At 44.4% G+C, this 17,532-nt stretch overlaps 1 non-coding gene across 1 annotated transcript; it reads left to right on the top strand.

The window, feature by feature from the left end:
• The first annotated feature begins 8,258 nt into the window (after positions 1-8,258).
• On the top strand, positions 8,259-8,333 carry Trnas-cga (transfer RNA serine (anticodon CGA)). Its single transcript has one exon. It is a non-coding gene; the product is annotated as a tRNA-Ser (tRNA).
• The last annotated feature ends 9,199 nt before the right edge of the window (positions 8,334-17,532 follow it).

Below are 17,532 nucleotides of genomic sequence, written 5' to 3'. Positions count from 1 at the left end.
TAGAATGGAAGCACAATTATCCACGTTTGCAGCAGCATGGACTATCAGCTTGGAGACCATAGCTGCGGTTACCTTGCCGCTGCATCACAGACAGGAGAGCCTGCGATGGTGTACTCAACGACGAACCTGGGTGCACGAATGGCAAAACGTCATTTTTTCGGATGAATCCAGGTTCTGTTTACATCGCATCCGTGTTTGGTGACATCGCGGTGACCGCACATTGGAAGCGTGTATTCGTCATCGACATACTGGCGTTACACCAGGCGTGATGGTATGGGGTGCCATTGGTTACACGTCTCGGACACCTCTTGTTCGCATTGACAGTACTTTGAATAGTGGACGTTACATTTCAGGTGTGTTACGACCCGTGGCTCTACCCTTCATTCGATCCATGCGAAACCCTACATTTCAGCAGGATAATGCACGACCACCTGTACGGGCCATTCTGGATACAGAAAATGTTCGACTGCTGCCCTGACCAGCACATTTTCCAGATCTCTCACCAATTGACAACGTCTGGTCAATGGTGGCCGAGCAACTGGCTAGTCACTACTCTTGTTGAACTGTGGTATCGTGTTGAAGCTGAATGGGCAGCTGTACTTGTACACGCCATCCAAGCTGTGTTTGACTCAATGCTCAGGCGTATCAAGGCCGTTATTACGGCCAGAGGTGGTTGTTCTGGGTACTGATTTCTCAGGATCTATGCACCCAAATTGCGTGAAAATATAATCACATGTCAGTTCTAGTATAATATATTTGTGCAATGAATACCCGTTCATCACCTGCATTTCTTCTTGGTGTAGCAATTTTAATGCCCAATAGTCCAATAGTGTACCGTATCGGTTTACGCAGCAATACAAATATGTACAAACGACACGGTACAACTGGCCAACAAATCACAGTCACAACTGAATAGTTCTGTTATGTATCCTCAACCTCAAGTTGTACCCCAAAACAAAAATGACAATCGATAGATATAGTCATAGCAAAAGCCGCACAAACGAGCGAAATGAAGTATTCCTAAATTATGAAACTTCTGAAACAGCCTGTATGCAGATGTACAGACCTACTGTAAATATTTCATTCGTTTTCGAAGTTCCGTATTTCCCAAAGTATTACACGTGCAAATATGATTGATGCGCGAACAGAACCGTAAACTCACCGAGTTTGCATTGCACTCACCAGTAGGTGTTAAGAGTGCCAGTGCTTTGACAAAGTGGTGGCAAACACGAAAAGAGTTTTTGTGTGTTGCAATATGCGAGATGTTTATTTATTCAAAAGCACGTCGTGGATTCAAAAGGAAATACGGGAAAGAACCACCAAGTAAGCAGTTTAGGGGCACTTGTCTTCGTAAACAAAAAAGTACCGGTCGACCACGTGAGCCGGATGCAACTATGGAGAAGGTGAGGTGAAGTTCCGAAAACAATCCAAAATTTCAACGTTCCTCTTAAACCACGAACTTGGAATACCGCAGTAAATTTTGCGACGTCGGTTAAGTTTCATACCGTACCGTCTGCAACTCACGCAACAACTAAAACCGGAAAATTATGGCCAGCGCCTTCAATTTTGCATCACAATGCAGGAAGCACTTGAGCATGAACATTTCGCCTGCAAGCTGATATGAAGTGGCGCAGCAACCTTTCATTTATTTGGGAAGGTTAATCGCCACAACGTGAGAATGTGGTGCACTGAACATCCTCATTAAATTGTGACTCATGAACGAGATTCACCGAATGTTGCTTTCTGTGAAGTGTCACAGAAGAAGTTGTTGCTGTTGTCTCCAGTCCAGAGACTGGTTTGATGCAGTTCTCCATGCTACTCTATCCAGAGCAAGCTGCTTCATCTCCTAGTAGCTACTGCAGCCTACATCCTTCTGAATCTGCTTTATGTATTCATCTCTTGGTATCCCTCTACGATTTTTGCCCTCCACGCTGCCCTCCAATGCTAAATTTGTGATCCCTTGATGCCTCAGAATATGTCCTACCAACCGGTCCCTTCTTCTAGTCAAGTTGTGCCACAAACTTCTCTTCTCCCCAATCCTATTCAATACTTACTCATTAGTTATGTGATCTACTCATCTAATCTTCAGCATTCTTCTGTAACACCACATTTCGAAAGCTTCTATTCTCCTTTTGTCCAAACTATTTATCGTCCATGTTTCACTTCCATACATGGCTACACACCCCATAAATACTTTCCGAAACGATTTCCTGACACAAATCTATACCTGATGTTAACAAATTTCCCTTCTTCAAAAACGATTTTCTTGCCATTGCCAGTCGACTTTTTATATCCTCTCTACTTCGAACATCATCAGTTATTTTGCTCCCCAAATAGCAAAACTCCTTTACTACTTTAAGTCTCTCATTTCCTAATCTAATTCCCTCAGCATCACCCAATTTAATTTGACTACATTCCATTATCGTCGTTTTGCTCTTGTTGATGTTTATCTTATATCATCTTTTCAAGACACTGTCCATTCGATTCAACTGCTCTTCCAAGTCCTTTGCTGTCCCTGACAGAATTACAATGTCATCGGCGAACCTCAAAGTTTTTATTTCTTCTCCATGGATTGTAATACCTACTCCAAATTTTTCTTTTGTTTCCTTCACTGCTTGCTCAATATACAGATTGAATAGCATCGGAGACAGGGTATAACCCTGTCTCACTCCCTTCCCAACCACTGCTAAGCTTTCGCGCCCACCGGCTCTTATAACTGCCATGTGGTTTGTCTACAAATTGTAAATAGCCTTTCGCTTCCTGTATTTTACACCTGCCACGTTTAGAATTTGAAAGAGAGTATTCGAGTCAACATTGTCAAAAGCTTTCTCTAAATCTAGAAATGCTAGAAAGGTAGGTTTGCCTTTCCTTAATCTTTCTTCTAAGGTAAGTCGTAGGGTCAGTATTGCCTCACGTGTTCCAACATTTCTACGGAATGCAAACTGATCTTCCGCGATGTCGGCTTCTGCCACTTTTTCCATTCGCCTGTAAAGAATTTGCGTTAGTATTTTGCAGCTGTGACTTGGCTCTGAGCACTATGGGACTTAACTTCTGAGGTCATCAGTCCCCTAGAACTTAGAACTACTTAAAGCTAACTAACCTAAGGACATCACACACATCCATGCCCGAGGCAGGATTCGAACCTGCGACCGCAGCGGTCGCGCGGTTCCAGACTGAAGCGCCTAGAACCGCTCGGCCACTCCGGCCGGCAGCTGTGACTTATTAAACTGATAGTTCGGTAATTTTCACATCTGTCAACACCTCCTTTCTTTGGGATTGGAATTATTATATTCTTCTTGAAGTCTGAGGGAATTTCGCCTGTGGCTATATGGACCATTTCTCTTCTGTGAGAAGACTGTGGCTGACATCTCTAACATTGATATGTTGTATCTGTGGTTGTTTGCACAACTGACGGTATTATTCAAATATCAATATGTTTGTGCATGTAATACACTGCGGCCAGACAGATGTATGTTATGACTGTGACTTTTTTTTTAATCTGCTTTCCGCGCGCTAAGTGTAGCATTGCACGAGCATCTGTATCCCTCACAAGGTGTCCGCAGCTGAGGCTGCAATCCTGTCCTGCGTTCATTAGTCGTACGGAGCTACCGTCAGGCGCGGCGGTCCAACCTGTTCTGCAAGTGACGGGCGGTGATAACAATCGGACTGTTTGGGCAGCCTTAAACCCGCAACCGCTACTGCTCGGTGCAGACTACGGCGCCTTCGGACGCCCTGGAACGGGTTTCCACACTTTTCGTGCACCGCCGCCCCTCTTGCGAAAAAGCGGGCGTCCGGTCGCTTATTAAAGCGCTGCCCCGGGATGGCAGGGTTGGCCCTGGCCCACAAAGGGGCGGAAGCGCGCCTCGCGGTGGGAACCGCCGCTTTGATTCACGGCCCGTGTGTGCTGCCAGCGCCGCGCAACATCCTCTTTCGACCGCCAACCACACATGCATATTCAGAGACGGCGGAAATTCCTCCGACCAGACTTCTAGTGCTCATTCATTAGCTCTGGCTGACTTTTTTAAAATCAAGATATTAACGGTCACCCGAACCTCACCAATGAGTAATCTCGTGCTAATAAGTTGGATATAACTATCTGCAGATTCTGAAAAATCATCATTTGGCGCAGAATACTATTTTACAGATACAATGTAAGTTTTCACGCCTGCTTCAGTTAAAACTTCCGGGCTGAGACGCCGTGGACGTCGTTTTGTCCCCGACTGCAGGATACATCTTTGGAGGTAAAAGGCAACTACAACATGGGCTCGAGTGCCCCCGAATTTCCAGAACCGTATAGAGGCCACCTTAACTTCCCGAATGTATCTTTGACCAAACGGGCAGTCGCGGTTTTGCACACACTGATGTATACCTGCGTAAGGAAACCAACCATAATCCGAGGCAAAAAAGAGGTACCTTTGGAACTTTTTGGACAGAGCTAATGAAATCTGTGAGTGGGTTTATTTCTAACACCAGCTTACTCACCTATAGTTTCCTTTACAAAAATGGTTACCCCAGTAATGAGGTGTATCGAACACACTGTTCAGAAAAATGGCTCTGAGCACTATGCGATTTAATTGCTGAGGTCATCAGTCCCCTGGAACTTACAATTACTTAAACCTAACCAACCTAAGGACCTCACACACATCCATGCCCGAGGCAGGATTCGAACCTGCGACCGTAGCAGTCGCCCGGTTCCAGACTGTATCGCCTAGAACCGCTCGGCCACCACGGCCGGCTACTCTATCCAGAAAAAGACAAAACCAGTACTAGTGAGGAACACCGCCCGGCTACTGGGAAAGCTTTCCTCCCATTTATGAACAAGATCAGGGGTTGCAACAGGCTAGTATTGGCCAAATATGAGGTTCAAACGCTTATAAGACCAACCAAGAAGATTAAAGAATGCTTAAGAATGGTGAAGATGCTCGGCAAGCACTAACGACCTTTAAAACTCCTCCCGAACAGTCCATGAAGGCCCAAGGGTACCCACCGGCCGCCGTGTCATCCTCAGCCGACTGGCGTCACTGGATTCGGATATGGAGTGACATGCGGTCAGTACACCGCTCTCCCAGCCGTATCTCAGTTTACACTAATGACCTTTGGGGTATACAAAATTCAACGTAAGAGAGTCGTCAATAAGGAATGCAACACAGTTTTTTTTTTTCTCGGCCACGGACGTGCGTTCCAAGCAGAGAACTTTCATTGAGTTTCTTTTGGCAGCAAACCAGAGTATCATGGAATTTCACAGGAACTTGAAGAATGTCTACATAGACCTGGAAATGAACACAAGCACGCCGAGTCGTTGGGCGAGGCTTCTGTTATCGCCACAAGGTCGCACAGACCTGTCCGACATCTCGCGTGCCAGCCAGCCTCACACAGGTGTGACCCCTGCATTGTTGGAACGTGCGGACACTCTCATTCGATTCGATCGATGGATTGCAATCAAATATCTCGCTGCACAGCTGGACGTCTCTGTTGGTAGTGCTGACACATTCCTTCACCACTTGGGGCGCTCAAAGATGAGTGCGCGCTGGGTTACTCGTCATCTAACAGAAGACCACAAACTGCAACAAAAGAACATCTGTGCGGAACTGCTTGCGCGTTACTAGGCTCATCGTGACAACTTTTTGTAGAACATCTTCACAGGCGATGAAACATGAGTTCATCATTTCGAACCAGAAACAAAACGGCAATCTGTGGAATGGCGCCACACAACCTCTCCACCGAAGTAGTAGTTCAAAGCCGAACCTTCAGCCGGTAAAATCATAGCGACAGTCTTTTGGGATTCTCAAGAGGTATTGTCTTTGATGTCCTCCCGCATGGTGCAACGATCAACTCCGAAGTGTATTGTGCTACGCTCATGAAACTGAAGAAACGACTTTAGCGACTTAGTCTCCACCAAAATGGTGACGAACTTACCCTCCTCCATGACAACGCAAGGCCTCACAAAAATCTGCGCAACCGACAGGAGCTCACAAAACGTCCTCATCCACCCCACGGACAGGGTCTCACACCTTCAGATTTCCATCTGCTTGGCCCAATGAAAGATGCACCCCGAGGGAAGCAGTAGGTGGATGATGAGGACGTTATTGGTGCAGCAAGACGTTGGCTTCGTTGTCGACCAATAGAGTGGTACCAAGGAGGGCATAAGGGCCCCCCAATTAGATGGCTTAAGGGCGTCACATTGAACGGAGATTACGTTGAAAAATAGGGTTTTGCAGCCAAAAGAGTGTGAAATAACACGCTCTTTTGCAATCCTGAATAACGTGTTACATTTATTACTGAACGTCCTTCGCACTTGTGGGCAAGTGTAGACTGGCATCACAAGAAGAAATGCTAACAGCCATAAGCTAACCACAAAGGAAATGCCGCCTGGTAAATACTGATAAATCGGCCGTTGCTAACATGTCTTCCGAGATGGAATCCACGAGATAAATTTCAGTGAAACGAACAATTAACAAAGACAACGAACTATCAAATTCTCATGTGGAACGACGCCATAGAGAGTCATAAGGAACACAATAATTTATCAGAAATGGAGGTGCTAATTTAGATAAAATATGAATGTCGATTTCGCACCAACTGAATGATGATCGATTACTTTTAATCGAGAACGACGGCGCAGACTGAGATAATTATGCAATCGGCATAACGTGAAAAATAGCGGTAGCCTCTATGAGGCTCTATAAATTCAGAGGCGATGATGACTCCAGCAGACGCAGACGAAACGTCAGGAAACAGTTTTATGTATACAAGAAGGCCTCTCAGTCCGGAAGCAGCAGCAAAACTATATAATTTCGGGAAGTCTCTGATTTATAATTTAGGGCTTAGGCAGTATTGAAATAATAGGGAGTCTGGCCCTGGGAGCAGAAAAGTGTTGCGAGCACACGACAAACATACCATACTTCTTGTTATTTTTCATTTTCGCTTTAAAACTCAAAATTTGGAAGATTCAGAAGCATCTAAGAAAATATACAAGATAATCCGCCTAAGAGCTAAAATATGAGGCGTTGCCTTATAGTTTTATAAAGCAATTACTAGAAACTTTTAATACAGGATTAAAATTATATTAAAAAAATTTTTAACATCATTAAAAATTACAAGACCTTTACGTTCCACACCCTTGGAATTCACTAGGAGAATAAAAGTTATCCAGTTGAAAAAATATTTTAAATGACAAAATCACCACAAACCAGAAAATAAATGCACTGACTAACTAATTAACACACTATATGCTCGTGCCTCCGTTAACAATATGCAGTGGTGTACCGTGTCAGACGCTTCTCGTAAATCCAGAAATACCGGTCTGCCTGTTGCCTTCCATCCATGGTTCGCAGGATATCGTGTGAGAAACGAGCAAACTCAGTTTGACCGATTTTGTCCACGTATCATTTTCCGCAAGCAGCACAGTATTACGTTCAGGTAGTCTGTTCACCTCGTTACTGCCTGCATCCAATATTGATGTGAAAAAGCTCTTACTCTCTTCCAGTTGTCGGCTAGGGTCCCCTCACCATGTGGAAGAAAACGCGAAATTTCAGCCCCAACATTTTGGGGGATGATCGACAGCTCGTTGGTACCGCATACGCCAGGCAACACGCGGAATGGTTTCCGGTTTTTCACTGCGCCGGCACCCCGCAGCAGCTGGTCAGACATCGGCAGAGAAGCGCGCCCGCCGCAGCCTTTTATGAGGCTGCGTCTCATCCTGACTGCAGATAATCTCGCTGGCAATCTTGTCTCGCCTCTTCTCTTCTCGGCAGCAGATAAGCATTCCTTCTCACAATGAGCTGATAGCGGCTGCGAACGTCGTTGCGAACAAAGGCCCTTCGCCAAGGCGCACACTGCACGCGCGTCTTCAACTAAAACCACAAACCGCAAGACTAAACGCACCGCACTTAAACAGGAAAAAAGTGATTGATAATGCTGCAGAATCTCCTTAAAACCAGATACCATCATTATTTTGGCATATTTTATAAAAAAGATGATAACTTCTTGCTCTGATATGCCCACATCACTAACAGTAACTGAGATCTGTTGTATATTATTTAATGTGGCTAATTTGTCTGTTGAAGCACACACTCCGCTGCAGAGTGAAAATCTCATTCTGGAAACATCCCCCAGGCTGTGGCTAAGCCATGTCTCCGCAATATCCTTTCTTTCAGGAGTGCTAGTTCTGCAAGTTTCGCAGAAGAGCTTCTGTAAAGTTTGGAAGGTAGGAGACGGATACTGGCAGAAGTAAAGCTGTGAGTACCGGACGTGAGTCGTGCTTCGGTAGCTCAGTTGGTAGAGCACTTGCCCGCGAAAGGCAAAGGTCCCGAGTTCGAGTCTCGGTCGGGCACACAGTTTTAATCTGCCAGGAAGTTTCAATTTGTCTGTTGTCTTATGTTTATCGAGTTCGTTTCGCTGCCTGTGCGAACAACACTTTCTTCATATACAGAACGTTTTCGCTCAGACATACTACGAACAATATCGAGGCGGCACCGAGAGAGCTCAGCGGTCTTTGGATCGCAGTAGCTTCACTTACGTATGAGAATTCTTACGCGTAAGTCGATGAATCGCGCACAGACACTCTTGTGTAACGGATTCATTGTTGGCAGTCGCCATTACTGAATTGTTGTTGTTGTTGTTGTTGTCTTCAGTCCTGAGACTGGTTTGATGCAGCTCTCCATGCTACTCTATCCTGTGCAAGCTTCTTCATCTCCCAGTACTTACTGCAACCTACATCCTTCTGAATCTGATTAGTGTATTCATCTCTTGGTCTCCCTCTACGATTTTTACCGTCCACGCTGCCCTCCAATACTAAATTGGTGATCCCTTGATGCCTCAGAACATATCATACCAACCGATCCCTTCTTCTGGTCAAGTTGTGGCACAAACTTCTCTTATCCCCAATCCTATTCAATACTTCCTCATTAGTTATGTGATCTACCCATCTAATCTTCAGCATTATTCTGTAGCACCACATTTCGAAAGCTTCTATTCTCTTCTTCTCCAAACTATTATTCGAAAGCTTCTATTCTCTTCTTCTCCAAACTATTATTGATTCCAATAAAGTTATATGAAGTATTACGACAAAATTAGCATTAGAATTACGTTTATTTGTATAGGAAACTGTGCCGCTCAGTCCAGAACGTATCTTGGTTAATGTATAAAAGATACGTCGTGGTTTTATTTCAGGGGATACAGATTCGTCATTACGATATCCCACGGCGATTCATGGACCGTGCGGATTGATGCAGAATGGATGTATAGTAAGAATCTGCAGTCACCGTCACATTTCCTTCGGGAAACGCTATTATCTTTTCTCGGACTGCTTTATATCTACGTACTGGACAACTATCATCCACTTTTTATCGATAAAGCCCCATTTACACCAGATCGGATTACGGGCGATCGATGGAGATCGATTAGTGACGTCTTTATGGATTTCTGCCTCGGAGATTATTTGCAGCACCATCGCGGAGCAGACTATCATATTCTACAGAAAGCTGTGCGACAACAAACTGCTGTGCAAAGTAGAATAACTTCGTTAACTTGAATCAACGTGTGCTATTAATACAAGGAAGAAATATCTCTACGCCCATTATTAGTCTCAGATTTTATGCAAAGACGTTTTCTAAGACTGATTTATTCTGATTTTTCATACTGATTAGTACTACTCAGACTTTTGAGATTTCCGTGTGAAAATTCATTTAGACTTCTTTAATAGGTTTGCACTGGGCTGACAGAGTTAATTACAGTCTGTCAGAGGGATATTCTAGCTCATGGGAAAAATATTAGTACCGCCTTAACAGCGCACATTCGCAGCTTTGGACACCTGCAGACGGTGTACAAGTAGTACCGGCTGTTATGTCACCCTCCACCTCTGACGTAAGGAATGGCTGTGAAGTGGTGTGTGTCAGTCTATTATATGGAAACAGCGCTGTAAGATAGGCACCCCTCGGGGCCTCTCAACCCACAATGTCAAACGATTCTTGTTATGTAAGATGGGCCGACACAGAACGGCACAAATGAGTTATCCTGTGTGAATGTTTGCCCATGGCCATTTCGTGAATGAAGATGCCCGGTTTATTGTCGTATCAACGTGGACTGTCCAAGGTGCCCGCAAGCATGTAACACGGTGTATGAACGGTGCTCGTAAAGAGATCGTAATCGAAAGTGACCGGAGGTACGTGTCACCTCCTGTCAATGACAATCGGTTTCAAACTGGACAGGAATTGGCGCTGTCAGTGAGTAGAAGCCAATCTCAATCAGCTCCCTTTGCAAAAGGGAACTACATGGGAGTTGCGTCTAAAACTATAGCTCTTCAATTGGTCTTCAACCTAGAAACCGCCCAGCAACAGATGTGAGACGTGAATTGTTGTCGACTCGCAATTTTTTTCTCGTTTCAAATTATGCAAGGCGTAGAGTGCATCGTCGGCCAATTGAGGCATTGATCCAATGTGTGGTGGGTGTAATTCAAGTCGGACGTGGTTCTCCAATGTTTTGGTAGCATTTTTCAGACCATCACTGGGGGACAACTCATTCAATAGGAACCAGAATGTTTATTGCAACAGTCTCGGAGATTTTGTGCTTTTTATTTATCTATTCAGTTATTTTACTTTCGGCCTGGAAGACATACAGCCAGAGAGAACTGATCTTTCTTCTATATCTTCATGATGAGTATCCTGTGGACCTCCCTTCTATCGGAGTGACATGGCTGCAAGTATACAGTAGATGATCAAAAGTATCCGGACATTTCTGTAACACACCCATCAGGCACATTCCAACTCTTCTAAAGCTGCCCAGTACGACTGTTGGTCATGTGGCTGATGAAGAAACGCTAAATCAAGACACGGTACCCCTCATGTACTAATGAAATAGGACCGTCGAGCTCTGCGGAGACCGCGCGAAATAAGCTGAAGCAACCACTAGTGAGTTCCAAATTGCTGCCAGCAATCCAACTAACACAGTAAGTGTGCGCAAGGAGTTAAGAGACATTTCTGTAGTCTTTGATAAGCGGCACTTGAAGTGGTGAAAAGAGCGATTACACTGGAGCGTGTCTACTGGAAACGTCATGAAACGCGTTGTACACTGAGGGAGAACTATGGAATGTTTTGGGTTTGGCAAATGTTTGGAGAACGATACCAACCATTGTGGGTGGTGCCACCATTGAAGTACGGAGGAAGTGGTGTCACGGTGTGGACGTGTTTTTCGAGGTTGGGGTATTGCCCCCTTATCGCGCCTAAGAAAACACTACAAGAGGAAGCATACGAACACATTTTACGGCGATGCACAATGTGTAGCGTAGAGCAGTTCGGAATCCATGACTGACTGTATCAACATGACAATGCACCCTGTCATAAAGTAACATCTGAGAAACAATGGTTTATGGTCAATTACATTCCTGAACTGAACAGGTCAGCCTAGAGTCCCGATCTGAACCCAATGGAACGCCTTTGGGATGGGTCAGGACATCGAATTCGCTCCAGATTCCAGCATCTAACATCACTACCATTTCTGGTTCCGGCTCTTAAGGAAGAACGGGCACCCATCCCTCGACATTCATGCATCCAGTAGAATTCAAGCCGTCCTAATGAGAAGCTACTGAGAAGCGTGGACGCGCCCCGTAACAGGTATCCGCATACTTTCAATAGAAGAATTTACGTTACTGGGGTAACGAACACTCAGGTGTCCCACCGCATCTCGAATGATTCGTTACATAACCTGATCTTAATCCCTTAGAAAATGCCTGGGATTATTTGAAACAACGACATGTATCATCAACGAGAGGCTTCAGCTGGATATAGTTTACCTGAAGCAACTCCCTCTTCCTCGCTGAAACGAGGCCGTTCTACAGGCCACAGGTGGTGTTGCACGGCATTAGCGCGACGTCTTCTGCGGGTTCAAAAATGATTCAAATGGCTCTGAGCACTGTGGGATTTAACTTCTGAGGTCATCAGTCCCCTAGCACTTAGAACTACTTAAACCTAACTAACCTAAGGACATCGCACACATCAATGCCCGAGGCAGGATTCGAGCCTGCGACCGTGGCGGTCGCGCGGTTCGACTGAAGCGCCTACAGACGCTGGGCCACAACGGCCGGCTCTTCTGCGAGTGACTAGTGCTCACGTATCGTGCTGTATCAGTGCCGAATTGTTTTTGACTTTTAACTGTGTTTTGTGCTGCAGTAAGTTCCATCAGAATTAATCAACTCAGTGCCAGTGGACAAGCAGTTTACTACACACTCGTTAACGCGTTCCGTAAACTGGCAAATACGGCGTGGATCCTGTGCAGCCGTACGGAAAACAACGTGGAGAGATGTTTCAAGCAGCGGAAAGAAGAAATACTTAGTGTACTGCCTCTGATTGGTCCTGTGGGGGACAGAAATTTGCCGCATCAGTATCGTTCAATGTAAGTGGGAATTTTATGACAACGTGACGGGGCCGCTACGGACTCACCTTTGTCGCCCGTTGCAGCTGACATTTTTATGTAGTATTTCGAACAAAAAAACACTGAGTAACATGGAACAGAAATCATCTTGTTGGCTCCGCTACGTGAATTACGCGTTTGTTGTATGGGCCGCATAAAAGGGGAAAGCAACATAAATTCCGTGATGTTTTGAACAGCCGTGGAGACGGAGAATGAGGTCGGCCTCCGGTTTTTGGATGTATTGATCTACAGAAGACCTGGCACTACTCTAGGACGAAGAGTTTATAGAAAACGCACCAACACAATTATGTACACGCCGCTTCGCAACACAACCCAAATAGAGAAGCAAGCTGCTCCAAATAGTCTTGGCGTGCTTCCGCCTCGGTGACAGTAAGAGCTTCCAATCAGAATTAGATTTCTTTAGGGAAACATTGATGGCCTTCGACTATTGCGACCTTTCCATAACTAGGACAGTCAAAGGAAGCTGGAATAATAATAATAATAATAATAATAATGATAATAATAATATCGACATAAAAAACCTACATTATGGACAGGTAGACAATTTAAGAAAATTCTTTCTAGAACAAGCAGAAACTACCAAAATACACAAAGCAATCACTCATATAAATACATCGGCTACACCACTGCAATTTCATAACCACTTCTACAACCCTTTAGATAACATAACAGCAACAGATACGAAGAAAGTAAATTGGAAAAAGAAAACACTACATGGCAAGCAACCGTATCATCTAACACAGCCACACATCGATCAAGACGCATCCAACACATGGCTAAGAAAAGGCAATACATACAGTAAGACGGAAGGATTCATGATTGCAATACAGGATCAAACAAGAAACACCAGATATTACAGCAAGCATATTATTAAAGATCCCAATACCACAACAGATAAATGAAAACTTTGCAAGCAACAAATAGAAACAGTAGACCACATCACAAGCCGATGTACAATACTAGCAAATACAGAATACCCCAGAAGACATGACAATGTAGCAAAAATAATACATCAACAGCTTGCCTTACAACATAAACCTATAAAACAACACGTTCCCACATACAAGTACGCACCACAAAATGTACTGGAGAATGATGAATACAAATTATACTGGAACAGAACCATTATAACAGATAAAACACCACCACATAACAAACCTGACATCATACTCACCAATAAAAAGAAGACAACTAATCGAAATATCCATACCCAATACAACAAATATACAAAAGAAAACAAGAGAAAAAATTGAAAAATACATCCAACTGGCTGAGGAAGTCAAGGATATGTGGCATCAGGATAAAGTTGACATTATACCAATTATACTATCAACTACAGGAGTCATACCACACAATATCCACCAGTACATCAATGCAATACAGCTACAGCCATAATTGTATATACAACTACAGAAATCCATAATTATTGATACATGTTCAATTACCCGAAAGTTCCTACATGCAATATAACATCTACCATACAGTTAAAAGGAAGTCACGCTTGACCAAGGTCCGTGTCACTTTCTACTTCTGACAAGACATAACGTCTGAGATAAAAATAATAATAATAATGCCCGTGGAGACCCGGGAAAAGAATAGGCCAGTCGTATAAGGCGACAAAAAAAACAAACCACTAATAGGGCTAACCCCCCTTTTAGTGTGATTAGTTGGTTCTGGACAGACCTAATGAAGCCTCGGATACGCTGTCATGGTCGGGGACGACGCTTGAACCCTATGCCCGTCCACAATGGTAACGACACTGCCACACCTCAGGGAAAATGATATAAATCCAAATAGAGGTGTTTTGCAGGATATGTTTCCTGCAACCACCCTAGAAGGAAAACAAAGACAGAGGATAAGATGGTCAGATGAAGTTAACCAAAACCTCATGTTCTGTTATTACCCCAACAAACTTAGGAACCAACACAACTGGATACAGATCACAAGTATACACAACATTTATTACCAGATACCCAGAATTAAAATTTTTAACAGATCTACGACTAGCTGATCAGATCCGTGTAATAATCAAAAATAACAGAATACCCCAGTCAGAATTATAAAACATCAAACAACAAGTACAACAAATACTGGAACAAAATAATGTGCAATCAGAAGAAGAAGTAAATACAGTAATGGACTCAAACATCCCAGAGCAAACAAACAAAGAACAACACACATCAATTAAACAATCAGAGGAAAACAAAATCTTAAGACGGCCACCAGAACAAGCACAAATAGAACATGAAGTGACACACATTTTAGACATAGAAGAAAAATTTCAGCTAACATATATATAATACAAAGACACAAATACAGACATTGGACCATTCTTGCATAGACCACCAAATAATCCACAAGTCGAAACAACAATAACAACTATCAACACAATCATACACAACAAAATAAATGAAAATACAATTATGGAAGAGTTACAACTACTGGTTTATATAGGAGCACTCACTACACTACATATACACACTAGGCAGAGATCAGAACCAACCAACACACAGAAGAAACCCACAAAACCATCATGGCAACACAGGCCACAGATCAGAATAGAAAAACCGAGAAAAGACATCGGACAGCTAACACAATTTATAAGAAATGAAATATCAGACAATAAACGAAAAAGGTTAGGTAAAATCTCACAACACGAAGCGATGGAGCAATTAGATGAAAAGAAGCAGAAATTACAAACAATGGCCAAACGACTTAGAAGATACAAAAAAAGTGAAAATAGAAGGAAACAAAACCAAACATTCAACACAAACCAAAAGAAATTTTACCAGACAATAGATAACACACACATTAAAATAGACAATCTACCAAACATAACAGACATGGAACACTTCTGGAGCAACATATGGTCAAACCCTGTACAACGTAACAGGCATGCACGGTGGATACAAGCAGAAACAGACACATACAAGATGATACCACAAATGCCTGAAGTGATAATCTTGCAACATGAAGTCACCCGGGCAATTAATTCTATGCACAATTGGAAAGCCCCTGGAAAAGATAAAATAGCAAATTTCTGGCTAAAGAAGTTCACCTTAACACATTCACATCTAACTAAATTATTTAACAGTTACATTGCAGACCCACACACATTCCCTGATACTCTTACACTTGGAATAACGTATCTGAAACCTAAAGATCAAACAGACACAGCAAACCCAGCAAAATATCGCCCCATAACATGCCTACCAAAATATACAAAATATTAACTTCAGTCATTACACAGAAATTAATGACACATACAACACAGAACAAAATTATAAATGAAGTCAAAAAGGCTGTTGCAAAGGAGCTCGAGGATGTAAAGAGCAACTGATAATAGATGCAGAGGTGACATATCAAGCTGAAACTAAACAAAGGTCACTACACTATGCATACATTGATAACCAAAAATCTTTTGATAGTGTACCCCACTCATGGTTACTATAAATATTAGAAATATACAAAGTAGATCCTAAATTGATACACTTCCTAAACATAGTGATGAAAAATTGGAAAACCACACTTAATATCCAAACAAATTCCAATAATATCACATCACAGCCAATACAGATTAAGTGTGGAATACACTCCTGGAAATGGAAAAAAGAACAGATTGACACCGGTGTGTCAGACCCACCATACTTGCTCCGGACACTGCGAGAGGGCTGTACAAGCAATGATCACACGCACGGCACAGCGGACACACCAGGAACCGCGGTGTTGGCCGTCGAATCGCGCTAGCTGCGCAGCATTTGTGCACCGCCGCCGTCAGTGTCAGCCAGTTTGCCGTGGCATACGGAGCTCCATCGCAGTCTTTAACACTGGTAGCATGCCGCGACAGCGTGGACGTGAACCGTATGTGCAGTTGACGGACTTTGAGCGAGGGCGTATAGTGGGCATGCGGGAGGCCGGGTGGACGTACCGCCGAATTGCTCAACACGTGGGGCGTGAGGTCTCCACAGTACATCGGTGTTGTCGCCAGTGGTCGGCGGAAGGTGCACGTGCCCGTCGACGTGGGACCGGACCGCAGCGACGCACGGATGCACGCCAAGACCGTAGGATCCTACGCAGTGCCGTAGGGGACCGCACCGCCACTTCCCAGCAAATTAGGGACACTGTTGCTCCTGGGGTATCGGCGAGGACCATTCGCAACCGTCTCCATGAAGCTGGGCTACGGTCCCGCACACCGTTAGGCCGTCTTCCGCTCACGCCCCAACATCGTGCAGCCCGCCTCCAGTGGTGTCGCGACAGGCGTGAATGGAGGGACGAATGGAGACGTGTCGTCTTCAGCGATGAGAGTCGCTTCTGCCTTGGTGCCAATGATGGTCGTATGTGTGTTTGGCGCCGTGCAGGTGAGCGCCACAATCAGGACTGCATACGACCGAGGCACACAGGGCCAACACCCGGCATCATGGTGTGGGGAGCGATCTCCTACACTGGCCGTACACCTCTGGTGATCGTCGAGGGGACACTGAATAGTGCACGGTACATCCAAATCGTCATCGAACCCATCGTTCTACCATTCCTAGACCGGCAAGGGAACTTGCTGTTCCAACAGGACAATGCACGTCCGCATGTATCCCGTGCCACCCAACGTGCTCTAGAAGGTGTAAGTCAACTACCCTGGCCAGCAAGATCTCCGGATCTGTCCCCCATTGAGCATGTTTGGGACTGGATGAAGCGTCGTCTCACGCGGTCTGCACGTCCAGCACGAACGCTGGTCCAACTGAGACGCCAGGTGGAAATGGCATGGCAAGCCGTTCCACAGGACTACATCCAGCATCTCTACGATCGTCTCCATGGGAGAATAGCAGCCTGCATTGCTGCGAAAGGTGGATATACACTGTACTAGTGCCGACATTGTGCATGCTCTGTTGCCTGTGTCTATGTGCCTGTGGTTCTGTCAGTGTGATCATGTGATGTATCTGACCCCAGGAATGTGTCAATAAAGTTTCCCCTTCCTGGGACAATGAATTCACGGTGTTCTTATTTCAATTTCCAGGAGTGTATACCAAGGAGACACATTAAGTCCTTTTGGGTTCTGTCTTGCTCTGAACCCACTGTCCAACATGCTAAATAATACAAATTATGGATACAATA

This window comes from Schistocerca gregaria, chromosome 4, assembly GCF_023897955.1.
Source record: "Schistocerca gregaria isolate iqSchGreg1 chromosome 4, iqSchGreg1.2, whole genome shotgun sequence".
NCBI classification, from domain to species: Eukaryota; Metazoa; Arthropoda; class Insecta; order Orthoptera; family Acrididae; genus Schistocerca; species Schistocerca gregaria.
Note: the sequence above shows the minus strand (reverse complement) of the source record. Positions and strands in the feature narration are given on the sequence as shown.